Genomic DNA, 14,639 nt, shown 5'->3' on the forward strand with positions numbered 1-14,639 from the left:
CTCCTAACTTTATACTCACAGCAATAATTCCCCTACCCCTAACCTTATACCCACAGCAATAATTCCCCTAACCTAACCTTATACCCACAGCAATAATTCCCCTAACCCTAACCTTATACCCACAGAGCAATAATTCCCCTAACCCTAACCTAATACCCACAGCAATAATTCCCCTAACCCTAACCTAATACTCACAACAATAATTCCCCTAACCCTAACCTTACACCCACAGCAATAATTCCTCTAACCCTAACCTTATACGCAGAGCAATAATTCCCCTAGCCCTAACCTTATACGCAGAGCAATAATTCCCCTAACCCTAACCTTATACCCAGCAAACAATAATCCCCCATCCCTAACCTTATACCCACAGCATAATTCCTCTAACCCTAACCTTATACCCACAGGCAATAATTCCCTAACCCTAACCTTATACGCAGAGCAATAATTCCCCTAACCTTATACCCAAAGCAATAATTCCCCTAACCCTAACCTTATACCCACAGCAATAATTCCCCTAACCCTAACCTTATACCCACAGCAATAATTCCCTAACCCTAACCTTATACCCACAGCAATAATTCCCCTAACCCTAACATTATACCCAGAGCAAAAAATTCCCTAACCCTAACCCTTATACCCACAGCAATAATTCCCTAACCCTAACCTTATACCCACAGCAATAATTCCCCTAACCCTAACCTTATACCCAAAGCAATAATTCCCTAACCCTAACCTTACACCCACAGCAATAATTCCCTAACCCTAACCTTATACCCACAGCAATAATCCCCCCTAACCCTAACCTAATACCCACAGCAATAATCCCCCTAACCCTAACCTTATACCCACAGCAATAATCAATAATTCCCCTAACACTAACCTTATACCCAGAGCAATAATTCTCCTAACCCTAACCTTATACCCACAGCAATAATTCCCTAACCCTAACCTTATACCCCACAGCAATAACTCCCTAACCCTAACCTAATACCCAGAGCAATAATTCCCCTAACCCTAACCTTATACCCACAGCTATAATTCCCTAACCCTAACCTTATACCCACAGCTATAATTCCCATAACCTTATACCCAGAGCAATAATTCCCCTAACCCTAACCTTACACCCACAGCAATAATTCCCCTAACCCTAACCTTACACCCACAGCAATAATTCCCCTAACCCTAACCTTATACCCACAGCAATAATTCCCTAACCCTAACCTTATACCCACAGCAATAATTCCCCTAACCCTAACCTTACACCCACAGCAATAATTCCCCTAACCCTAACCTTATACCCAGAGCAATAATTCCCCTAACCCTAACCTTATACCCACAGCAATAATTCCCCTAACTCTAACCTTATACCCACAGCAATAATTCCCCTAACCTTATACCCACAGCTATAATTCCCCTAACCCTAACCTTATAACCCACAGCAATAATTCCCTAACCCTAACCTTATACCCACAGCAATAATTCCCCTAACCCTAACCTTATACCCACAGCAATAACTCCCCTAACCCTAACCTTATACCAACAGCAATAATTCCCTAACCCTAACCTTATACCCACAGCTATAATTCCCCTAACCCTAACCTTATACCCAGAGCAATAATTCCCCTAACCTTATACCCACAGCAATAATTCCCTAACCTTATACCCACACCAATAATTCCCCTAACCCTAACCTTATACCCACAGCAATAATTCCCCTAACCCTAACCTTATACCCACAGCAATAATTCCCCTAACCCTAACCTTATACCCAGAGCAATAATTCCCTAACCCTAACCTTATACCCACAGCAATAATTCCCTAACCTTATACCCACAGCAATAATTCCCCTAACCCTAACCTTATACCCACAGCAATAATTCCCTAACCCTAACCTTACACCCACAGCAATAATTCCCTAACCCTAACCTTATACCCACAGCAATAATTCCCCTACCCCTAACCTTATACCCAGAGCAATAATTCCCCTAACCCTAACCTTATACCCACAGCAATAATTCCCCTAACCCTAACCTTATACCCACAGCAATAATTCCCTAACCCTAACCTTATACCCACAGCAATAATTCCCCTAACCCTAACCTTATACCCACAGCAATAATTCCCCTAACCCCAACCTTATACCCACAGCAATAATTCCCCTAACCCTAACCTTATACCCACAGCAATAATTCCCCTAACCTTATACCGACAGCAATAATTCCCCTAACCCTAACCTTATAACCACAGCAATAATTCCCTAACCCTAACCTTATACCCACAGCAATAATTCCCTAACCTTATACCCACAGCAATAATTCCCTAACTTTATACCCACAGCAATAATTCCTCTAACCCTAATCGCTTCTGTGGTATCACATTTAGAGCGCATGTGTAACTGCTGGAAATTATGCACAAATGGCCGTTTACATGTCCTGATTGGTTGATGACGGGTGTGACAGTAATAAAAAAACAACTTTATGGACCATGAAATCCTACGGGCCATTTCACACCAAATCACTCCAGAATGGTTACAAAAGTGCTAGCTTTTCTTGTTGTGTACCAGCTGTAAGCACCTGAGCACACTTGTGCGCTTCTGCGCACTTTTCAGCAATGAGTATCAGCCGGTAACATCGATGTGTTGCTCATAATTGCAGAGAAGTGTGCAAGTGTGCTTGGATCCTGAAACAAAGGCTGTTATGCTGGGAATACACGGTGAGTTTTATGCGCCAGATCGAGCCAGCGACTCGATGCCGGCGCGTCACCGTTGTTCGTCCGCGCGTGCGAATCGATTCCCACTCGTCCCCGCGGGCATCCCTTATCAGCCGCTCGATTCCCCGCTACTGTCCACCCGCGGGGATCGAGCGGGGAATCTATCCGGCGGTCATCGGACCTGTCTGATATTATCAATCGAGCCATCAGCGGCTCGATTGATAAGTAAAAAACGAGCTGTGTATGCCAGGCATTAATCATGAAAAGTCCCTAATCAGACAAAGAGGTGTATTTCTATGACAAGTCAGCAAAACTTCTCGCTAAACGTCATTTGCGCGATCACACACCTGCACCCATGCTGCAAGATGGCGGAAACGATCGCTGATTGCTTAAAACAATCGCTGATTATCAGAAACAATGTGGGGAAAATCGCACGCTGGGTACGGGCCTTTTAGGCTAGGTTCACACGGGGCAGTTGCATTCTCTGTAAAAAAACAAAAATATTGCAACAGAGGGGAAAATTGTCATTGTGCGTTACACAATGTGTCGCATACAGGGAAGCATACAGTCAATGAAAAGTATGCTTCACTGCAAATGTAAGCCTGCATGTGACGCAAGCCCCGCCTTCATTCTGATGGATTCTACCGCACCGTACTGCTAGCCTGCCGATGTCTGCACAACCATCACAATAAAATCGCATCGTGGTAGCAAAACGATATTATCAAATGTACGCATTGCCCCAGCGTGAATGTAGCCTTAGGATTCATATTGGGCACTGCGATTTGACCATCAGTCTGATGGAAAGATTGCATGGTGTGTACCTGGCATTACACCGTACCACGACGCACCACTGTGACCTGAGCCTTACTGGCAGAATTACAGTGAATTGGCCTAATTTTGTTACTGGTATTAGCGTTAGTGATCAACTTCCGAATTTCATGGAATAATACATAACTAAGACTCCAAATTTTTAGACCAATCAGGAGACTCAAAAGTATGAGGCTACGGTTACAGTGGGATGTTGCGTTGTGACGATAAATCACTACAAAGTAACGCAAAAAAAAAGTGGTAACGCACTATAAATCGCCAAAGCTATCGCAAGCGCTGAGCGATGTATTGAGCTTTTTGCAAAGCACCTTTCCCTGTGCTTTCAGCTTAGAAAAGTGGTTTTCTAAGCTCTTTTGGTGAGCGATTGAGAATGTCAGGAAGTGAGCTCTTCGACCCGGAAAATAAAAAAATACAATGTATTTATTCTTAAAAGCGCTAGGGAAATCGCTATGCCAATTGCATTTTCAAGCGCTTTGCGATTTACCTATACCTTTCATTGAGCAAAAGCACTCCGAAAATGCTACAGGCAGCACTTTTGAAATCGAAAAGCAATTGAAACGCTCAGATGTGAACACTCGCATAGGAAATCATTGCACAAGCGCTTTAAAGAGAATCTGAAGCGAGTATAAAACTCGCTGCTTCTCTTATATTCAGCAGGGGCATGTGTGCCCCTGCTAAACCGCCGCTATCCCGCCGCACAACGGGGGTCCCTTACCCCCCAAATCCTCTCCGTCCTCGCCGGGGATCACTTCCGCATTGAGGCAGGGCTAACCGCTGCAGCCCTGCCTCACACGCGTCTGTGAGCGCGTATCTCCGCCTCTCCCCCGCCCCTCTCAGTCTTCCTTCACTGAGAGGGGCGGGGGAGAGGCGGCGATGTGCCGCTGATAGACGGCGCTGAGAGGCAGGGCTGTGGCGGTTAGCCCTGCCTCAACAGCAGCAAAATCTACGACCAAGTTGGTCGTAGATTTTGCAGGGGGGGAATTGGGGGGTAAGGGACCCCCGTTGTGCGGCGGGATAGCGGCGGTTTAGCAGGGGCACACATGCCCCTGCTGAATATAAGAGAAGAAGCGAGTTTTTTACTCGCTTCGGTGTCTCTTTAAGGACCCATTCACACTTACAAAACGCAAAACACCGGCGATGTTTGCCGGCGTTTTGCAGGAGTGATTTTTCCGCGATTTCACGCAGAATAATCACTGAACACGCGTTTAACACTTCTATAGCACTGAAACGCGATCGCCTGAAAATGGTGCAGGCGACGCGTTTGCGTTTTTGGCCGTTTTAGGGGCGATTTGCGCCAATTAGCACAAATCTCCCAGGTAAGAACGGGCCCATAGGGTTTTATAGAAACTGCGGCAAAACGCTCTAGTGTGAATGGGCCCTTAGGGTGATTTCTAAAATCGCCACCGCTTAAAAAAAATCCACAAACGCTCATAGTGTGGATAAGCCCTTACGCTGCGTTAGCGTCGCATACAGTAGGTACAGCAAAGCATACAGGCAATGAAAAGTATGCTTCCCTGTAGCTGGTAACGTGTGCAGCAGTGCGTTACCACAAAGCAACATTTACAGCGCGACTTGCACAGTAAACGTCACATGGAGTGAACATTGCAGTGCGGCAACCTATGTTATGATGGCTTTACAACGCAGGACAATAACCTCCCACTGTGACTGTAGCCTTGGGCCAATCAGAGAATCAGTATTGTACCGCTGAAATCGGAATTCTGCAGAATACCGGGTGCCAAGACTCAAACACTTTAAATCAAATCATAAGACTCAGAATCCTGCAATAAATCTGCAGTGTGTCTACTTCCTGCTTTCATGGAGGCAGACATAGGGTTAACATCCTGTGCTTTCAAATGAGCTTATCTGCCGTGGAAGTCAGCTGAGAGATCAAATTACAACTTGTGCTTAGTCACAGATGAGGGGAAATCCAGACAGGATAAACTCTCTAAATACATACAGGGTGTGTTTCTCTCTGTTTTCCTTCTGTCCTGAGAAAGAGTTCAGGTCCACTTTCAATTAACTAACCTTATTGACAAAAACAGCGAGAGAGAAAAAAATCAGCGAAAATCGGAACTGCAGAATTCAGTTGAAATCAGAAATTGGTACTTCAGACCATCCCTTGTTAGCATCACTCCTACATGCTTTCCATGACATCATCAGATGACACGGGCATCCTATAGGCCACACACACAGAAGGACAATTTAAAAGGCATTAAGACATTAGCAGCTCAGGGAGGGGGCTGGGTACAGCTGGCTGTCTCTCTAGGCTGGTACCTGTAGTGACATCTTTACATGACATAAAGACACCACATAATGACCAGCTGAGAGGGAGGGGCTTGCATGTCAATGACATCCCTAAGGCCCCTTATGGAGAGGGGTCATCAATGGGCCTGACACCAGCGGAGAGGGGTCATTAATGGTCCTGACACCAGCGGAGAGGGGTCATCAATGGGCCTGACACCAGCGCCTGGGCAGATAAACAGCAAACTCTCTGCATGGAAAGCAGATTATAACATTTGTCAGCGCAATAAAAGTCAGTTTGTGTAAAGAGGAGGCAATTTATTGGCTCGATAAAAACACTAAAGGAGAAAAAGCTTTTAATACAATATCTTCCTCAGCGTCTTGTTAATGGGCAAAAATATATTATTATATTGAAGTACTAAAGACTTTTTTTTATGTGTGTGTAAGCCAATATATTGTACTGTCCATATTCAAATTGTTCTGCTTTACGTGGTGGGTCTGCTGGCCTCACGCAGGAATTAAATGTCCCTATTGCCCCCCCCCCAGAGTTACTGTTGATGGAAAAATGACAGATTTGAGCCTGGCACACACATACAATTTTGATTGGCCAATTTCACAAATGTTATGTAATATTATTAGTATTTATCTAGCACTGGAAACTTCTGCAGCACTTTACAGAGTACATAGTCATGTCACTGCCTGTCCTCAGAGGAGCTCACACTCTAATCCTACCATAGTCATAGTCTAATGTCCTACCATATTATTATTATGTATTTATATAGCACTGACATCTTCTGCAGCACATTACAGAGTACATAGTCATGTCACTGACTGTCCTCAGAGGAGCTCACAATCTAATCCTGCCATAGGCATAGTCTAATGTCCTGCCATATTATTATTATGTATTTATATAGCACTGACATCTTCTGCAGCACATTACAGAGTACATAGTCATGTCACTGACTGTCCTCAGAGGAGCTCACACTCTAATCCCTACCATAGTCATAGTCTAATGTCCTACCATATTATTATTATGTATTTATATAGCACTGACCTCTCCTGCAGCACATTACAGAGTACATAGACATGTCACTGACTGACCTCAGAGGAGCTCACAATCTAATCCTACCATAGTCATAGTGTAATGTCCTACCATATTATTATTATGTATTTATATAGCACTGACATCTTCTGCAGCACATTATAGAGTACATAGTCATGTCACTGACTGTCCTCAGAGGAGCTCACAATCTAATCCTACCATAGTCATAGACTAATGTCCTACCATATTATTATTATGCATTATATAGCACTGACATCTTCTGCAGCACTGTACATAGCACATAGTCATGTCACTGACTGTCCTCAGAGGAGCTCACACTCTAATCCCTACCATAGTCATAGTCTAATGTCCTACCATATTATTATTATGTATTTATATAGCACTGACCTCTCCTGCAGCACATTACAGAGTACATAGACATGTCACTGACTGACCTCAGAGGAGCTCACAATCTAATCCTACCATAGTCATAGTGTAATGTCCTACCATATTATTATTATGTATTTATATAGCACTGACATCTTCTGCAGCACATTATAGAGTACATAGTCATGTCACTGACTGTCCTCAGAGGAGCTCACAATCTAATCCTACCATAGTCATAGACTAATGTCCTACCATATTATTATTATGCATTATATAGCACTGACATCTTCTGCAGCACTGTACATAGCACATAGTCATGTCACTGACTGTCCTCAGAGGAGCTCACACTCTAATCCTACCATAGTCATAGTCTCATGTCCTATCATATTATTATTATTATGTATTTATATAGCACTGACATCTTCTGTAGCACATTCCAGAGTACATAGTCATGTCACTGACTGTCCTCAGAGGAGCTCACAGTCTAATCCTATCCACATATTCTGTAGGCTTGTACAAATTAATAAAAAATCGAACAAACGAAACACGGATAATTCACAGCGGTATACCTTAGCTTATCACAGTGCGTGTGCGTTTTGAAGAGTTGTGATTTTGTATTTGTCGCATACGTAATCTTTTTCAAAGGCATTGCACCTGGCCAGCGTTTTTTTTTTTTCATATTTTACATGCGGTTTGTGAAATCTTAGCATTTTTTACTCGTGTTGCAGTGTTGTTTTTTTTCTCGCGAGCGATGTGCCATTCACATTTGATGCAAGTCAATGGAAACGCCAAAAAATTGTTTTGCAAACTTCACATACAATTTTTACATTCCCCTGTAAATCACCTCCATCGAAACGCACAAAAAAAAACCTCACAATCAAAAAAAACTGTCTATAATAAGCGCTTGAAAAAGCAAAATCACACAGCATAAATCAAAGGACAAAAAAATCCCCAAAACATAAAAATGGAGAATCGACTATGCGAGAGAAATAGGAAAATTGCACGCAGAATTGACAATTTGGTCTGGAAGTAAACCGCTTTTGGCAAAAATTTGCCCAAAAAAGCATTACAAATCAATCTGCTCATCAATTTTTAAAGCGATTTTACACTTTTCATAAACTTTACATTGAGGGCATATTCACAGTGGGACATGGCAGAGCTGTTATAAACTATTATAACGCAGCTTACCGCACTGCGATGCTAATCATATGGGCCGTTGGCAGTGCGGCATTAACGTCGCATTGTAACGTGTGGCGTTATGGTAACGCACTGCTACAGTGCGTAGCCTCTAAACACACAAGTTACCGGGTACAGGGAAGCATACTGTACATTGCCTGTATGCTTTACTGTACCTACTGTATGTGATGGTAACGCAGTGTTAATGTGCGTTGCCACCTTTTTTTTGCGTTGCGTTGTAATGCTGCGTTGTGACTTTAACGACACATCACAACGCAATGTGCCTCTGTGAATAAGCCCTCAGGTGTAATCGACTCCAAAATGCTGCAGGATCTGTGTTTGCATTTCGGAAAAAATCACATCGCTTCGGTGTGAACAGCCCATGCAAAGACAATAGCCAAGCGCTTTTTAAAACGCAGTCGCTTTTAAAAATGCTCAAAGGCGCTCTTGGGGCTTCACACTGGGGTAATTAGCGGGCGATTACCGCTAATCGGCGAACCGCCGGCGATTGCTAGTGCTTTTTAAAGGGCTAGCACAATATTAACTGGCAGTGATCTCACTTTCGCGATTCGCAATTAGCGGTGATCGCCAAACGCTAGGTCGATCGCGATTACAATGCTAGAAACGCTAATTGTGATCGCTCAGAAATCACGAGTGTACAGTGATTTTACCACGCTAACCGCGGTAAAATCACCAGTGCAAAACGTTAGGGCTAATCGCTAGCATTTAGCATTAGCAAGTGAGATCGGGCCGTTGGTGTGAACCAGCTCTTACAAATGACGCGCGAAGAAAGAAGAAGCAAAGTGACTTCACCAGGTGAGCGGAGCATCCAGACCGCAGCCTGACAGGCTGAAGCAACGTGTAGGATCATGCTGTGCCGAGCTGCAGGTGCAACCGAGCGTGAGACTGTCAGCAAAGCAACATGAAGCACTGCTAACTCCTGTGTGTAACAGACACTCTCTCAGTGACCCTCGTAATGTGAGCGCTGCTGAATGCCAGCTACTGGGGGGGGGGGACATGTTCAACCTAGCTGCATGACTACAGGCCTGCTTGTAAAAGAGGTGATGATGTCATAAATAAAATTGTTTTGTTTTGCTTTTGTTTGTTTTTTTTACAATATTAGTTTCTAAATGATTTAGTTTCCTCTCCCTGATTTACATTCTGAAATTTATCGCAGGTGCCCACTCATGATAAAATCTTGATTGTACAATCTTACTAAATCTAATTTACGGTATATAGTAAAAGGTTAAACTGAGTAAATATATACTTTAGGTATTCCCTCATCTCACTAATATTATAAATGCGAAAGTTTGGATGTTTGTTACTCAATCAAGCAACAATGAACATTCCACAGAGTTGCACCTGACAGGACTACAGAAGTCGCCACCTGTGATAAGTTTGACAATGTAAATCGGGGTGAGGAAAGTTCAAACAATGGGCAAACACTGACTAAATAATCTATATATATATAAAATCGGATGTGTGTATGTATAGCGCCATCACTCGAAAATGCCTTGACTGATATTGATGGCCCAGTTCGCCAGCGGACAGTTCCCGGAGAACTTCAGCTATTCGCTGTTCACATTTAATGCAAGCTTTTTTGTCAAAAGTTTGCATTTGCATTCTTAACATTAAAATCAATGGCCACTGACTTTATTATTAGCCCTTGTACATGCTAGAAACACCAAATTTGGAGGGTATCTTTCACAGTGGGACGTTGCGTTTGATGCAACGTTAAAGTCGCACAATGTGCCCCTAACGCAACGCATGTAGGTTATGAAATTGGACGTTATTTTGCACTGCGTTATGTGTCTCTTGGTGCGCCGTTTTCGTCGCGTACTGATGGAAGGAAAACGGTGCATGCGTTACATTTAACAAAAAAAAAAAACCTTACTGAGCATGTGCAAGACACACAACACAGCAAATGTATTGCTAAACGCACAGCATGCAGCACTTTCTAAATATTGCTACACATTACACACAACGCAACGTGTGCACTGTGAATGTCGCATAGACTTTGTATTGCTGTGCGTTAGTCCACGTTCACAAAACGCTTGTGCAATGAATCTCTATGAGAAGGTTCATATCAGCATGTTGCGTCCGCTTTGCGGTCCGCAAAGTGGTGCCTGTACTATTTTTGGGGCGTTTTTGCTATAATGGAAGGTATAGAAAGAGCGTTAAATACTCACAAAACCGCTTTATGCAGCGATTGTGTTCACGGTTTTTAGAACAAATACATTGTATTTATTCTTTTCCGGGTCAAAGAGTTCACTTCCTGACTTGCGTCAGGGAGTGAATTACAAAACCTCTCTAGAAAAGCGTTTTTACCAGAAACGCAGCACGCAGTGGAGCGCGGGGACAGGGGGGGGGGGGGGGGGAAGTGCACAAAAATGCAAAACGCTTGCGTTTTCGATTTTAGGTGTGAATGAGACCTAACGCTTTCAGGCAGAAAAAAAGGAACCCAGCATAGATATTTGTGTGCTAGGCACTGTACATGTCTATCTCATCATGTCACATGTCACCTCAGGTGTCCTTTAAGATATATTTTAGGGCCTTCCTGTTGTGATACATAACGCATATTTTTTTGTGAGTGAAGAAGAGCCATGTGTCTCTTCTCAAGTCGGCAGCTGTATTCAGTAAAAATGTGCTGCCGTTTCTAATAACCGGTAAGTGTAAAGAATGTGTAAGAAGTTAGGGAAGTTTGGGAGTAGAGATTGGAGTCCCATGACCCTGGCACAGCTCTGGAGAAGAGCAGGAATTCATAAATCCACATTAGTATTACAGATAATCTCCTTGTCCCCAAGAGACAGGGAGAGAGGGAGAGTGCAGAGGAGAGGGGAGGGAGACAGGGAGAGTGCAGAGGAGAGACAGGGAGAGAGGGAGAGTGCAGAGGAGAGGGGCGGGAGAGAGGGAGAGTGCAGAGGAGAGGGGAGCGAGAGACAGGGAGAGTGCAGAGGAGAGGGGAGCGAGAGACAGGGAGAGTGCAGAGGAGAGAGGCGGGAGAGACAGGAAGAGAGGGAGAGTGCAGAGGAGAGGGGCGGGAGAGTGCAGATGAGAGGGGCAGGAGAGGGAGGGAGAGAGAAGAGGAGAGGGGCGGGAGAGACAGGGAGAGAGGGAGAGTGCAGAGGAGAGGGGCGGAAGAGACAGGGAGAGTGCAGAGGAGAGGGAGTGAGAGACAGGGAGAGTGCAGAGGAGAGGGGCGGAAGAGACAGGGAGAGTGCAGAGGAGAGGGAGTGAGAGACAGGGAGAGTGCAGAGGAGAGAGGCGGGAGAGACAGGAAGAGAGGGAGAATGCAGAGGAGAGGGGCGGGAGAGTGCAGAGGAGAGGGGCAGGATAGACAGGGAGAGAGCAGAGGAGAGGGGAGAGAGAGACAGGGAGAGAGGGAGAGTGCAGAGGAGAGGGGTGAGAGAGACAGGGAGAGGGGGTGAGAGAGACAGGGAGAGAGGGAGAGTGCAGAGGAGAGGGGTGAGAGAGACAAAGAGAGAGCAGAGGAGAAGGGCTGGAGAGACAGGGAGAGAAGGAGAGTGCAGAGGAGAGGGGCAGGAGAGACAGGGAGAGTGCAGAGGAGAGGGGAGAGTGCAGAGGAGAGGGGAGAGAGAGAGACAGGGAGAGAGGAAGAGTGCAGAGGAGAGGGGAGAGAGCAGAGGAGAGGGGTGAGAGAGACAGGGAGAGAGGGGGAGTGCAGAGGAGAGGGAGAGTGCAGAGGAGAGGGGCGGAAGAGACAGGGAGAGTGCAGAGTAGAGGAGAGAGAGAGACAGGAAGAGTGCAGAGGAGAGGGGTGGGAGAGACAGGGAGAGAGGGGAGTGCAGAGGAGAGGGGAGAGAGGGAGAGTGCAGAGGAGAGGAGCGGGAGAGAGAGGGAGAGTGCAGAGGAGAGGGGCAGGAGAGACAGGGAGAGAGGGAGAGTGCAGAGGAGAGGGACGGGAGAGACAGGGAGAGAGCAGAGGAGAGGGGCAGGAGAGAGGGATAGTGCAGAGGAGAGGGGCGGGAGAGAAAGGGAGAGAGGGGGAGTGCAGAGGAGAGGGGTGGCAGAGACGGAGAGTGCAGAGGAGAGGGGCGGGAGAGACAGGGAGAGTGCAGAGGAGAGAGGCGGGAGAGACAGGGAGAGAGGGAGAGTGCAGAGGAGAGGGGTGGGAGAGACATAGAGAGGGAGAGTGCCGAGGAGAGGGGCGGGAGAGACAGGGAGAAAGGGAGAGTGCAGAGGAGAGGGGCGGGAGAGACGGAGAGTGCAGAGGAGAGGGGCGGGAGAGACAAGGAGAGAGGGAGAGTGCAGAGGAGAGGGGCGGGAAAGACAGGGAGAGTGCAGAGGAGAGGGGCGGGAGAGACAGGGAGAGTGCAGAGGAGAGGGGCAGGAGAGACGGAGAGTGCAGAGGAGAGGGGCGAGAGAGACAGGGAGAGAGGGAGAGTGCAGAGGAGAGGGGCAGGAAAGACAGGGAGAGTGCAGAGGAGAGGCAGGGAGAGAGGGGGAGTGCAGAGGAGAGGGCCGGGAGAGACAGGGAGTGTGCACAGGAGAGGGGCGGGAGAGACAGGGAGAGTGCAGAGGAGAGGGGCGGGAGAGACAGGGAGAGTGCAGAGGAGAGGGGCGGGAGAGACGGAGAGTGCAGAGGAGAGGGGCGGGAGAGACAGGGAGAGAGGGGGAGTGCAGAGGAGAGGGGAAGGAAAGACAGGGAGAGTGCAGAGGAGAGGGGCGGGAGAGACAGGGAGAGAGGGGGAGTGCAGAGGAGAGGGCCGGGAGAGACAGGGAGTGTGCAGAGGAGAGGGGCGGGAGAGAGAGGGAGAGGAGAGAGAGGAGAGAGAGACAGAGAGAGTGCAGAGGAGAGGGGTGGGAGAGAAAGGAGAGAGGGAGAGTGCAGAGGAGAGGGGCGGGAAAGACAGGGAGAGTGCAGAGGAGAGGGGCGGGAGAGACAGGGAGAGTGCAGAGGAGAGGGGCGGGAGAGACGGAGAGTGCAGAGGAGAGGGGCGGGAGAGACAGGGAGAGAGGGAGAGTGCAGAGGAGAGGGGCAGGAAAGACAGGGAGAGTGCAGAGGAGAGGGGCGGGAGAGACAGGGAGAGAGGGGGAGTGCAGAGGAGAGGGCCGGGAGAGACAGGGAGTGTGCAGAGGAGAGGAGCGGGAGAGAGAGGGAGAGTGCAGAGGAGAGTCGCGGTAGAGACAGGGAGAGTGCAGAGGAGAGGGGCGGGAGAGACAGGGAGAGAGGGAGAGTGCAGAAGAGAGGAGAGAGAGACAGAGAGAGTGCAGAGGAGAGGGGTGGGAGAGAAAGGGAGAGTGCAGAGGAGAGGGAGAGACAGGGAGAGAGGGAGAATGCAGAGGAGAGGAGAGGGAGAGACACGGAGAGTGCAGAGGAGAGGGGCGGGAGAGGAGGGAGAGTGCAGAGGAGAGGGGCGGGAGAGACAGGGAGAGAGGGAGAGTGCAGAGGAGAGGTAGAGTGCAGCTCTAGAAAAGGGCAGGATTTCATAAATCTATATTAGTGTTACAGATAATCTCCTGGTCCTCCAGAGTGCAGTGCAGAGGAGAGGGGAGGGAAAGACAGGGAGAGAGGGGGAGTGCAGATGAGAGAGGCAGGAGAGGGAGTGAGAGTGCACAGGAGAGGGGCGGGAGAGACAGGGAGAGAGGGAGAGTGCAGATGAGAGGGGCATGAGAGGGAGGGAGAGTGCAGAGGAGAGGGGCGGGAGAGACAGGGAGAGAGGGGGAGTGCAGAGGAGAGGGAGAGTGCAGAGGAGAGCAGCTCTGGAGAAGAGCAGGATTTCATAAATCTATATTAGTGTTACAGATAATCTGGTCCCCGGGAGACAGGGAGAGTGCAGAGGAGAGGGGCGAGACGAATTCTTAATAGCTCTGACGGTGATAAATATTTAACTGGCTTTTAGCTCTGAAAATCCCAGAATGTGGACACATCAGCATGAAACCCAAGAGCGGCTCTGATGAATGGGGCGAGTCTGGCTCTCATACAGGAGGTGAGGAGGGGATCTCATTCCCTCTCCTCTTTAATGCTCTGCCCTGGGATTAGCTAGCAGGGGCCTTTTAACCTCTCGCCTGTGAAATCAGAGGCCGACCCTCCCTTCCCCCCCCTCTCCAGACAGCCAAAAGGGCTAAGGCCCGGCTCTACAAAGTAAGGGCCTTTTTCCACTAGCCTGCGATTTGCGATTTGCTGCTGATCGCAAATCGCAAGGTACATTAAACTAATGGAAACTGCAGCAGCAATTTCCATTAGTGCGATCCGATTGCGATGCGATTTTGGTCAAAGCGCAATCGTCGT

General features: G+C 47.4%; 1 protein-coding gene across 4 annotated transcripts in view; it reads right to left on the reverse strand.

Annotated features, from left to right (window-relative positions):
• CNTFR (ciliary neurotrophic factor receptor) overlaps positions 1-14,639 on the reverse strand; it is an 841,679-nt gene that overhangs the window by 527,960 nt on the left and 299,080 nt on the right. The window lies entirely within an intron of this gene.

This window comes from Hyperolius riggenbachi, chromosome 1 (assembly GCF_040937935.1).
Source record: "Hyperolius riggenbachi isolate aHypRig1 chromosome 1, aHypRig1.pri, whole genome shotgun sequence".
NCBI lineage: Eukaryota > Metazoa > Chordata > Amphibia > Anura > Hyperoliidae > Hyperolius > Hyperolius riggenbachi.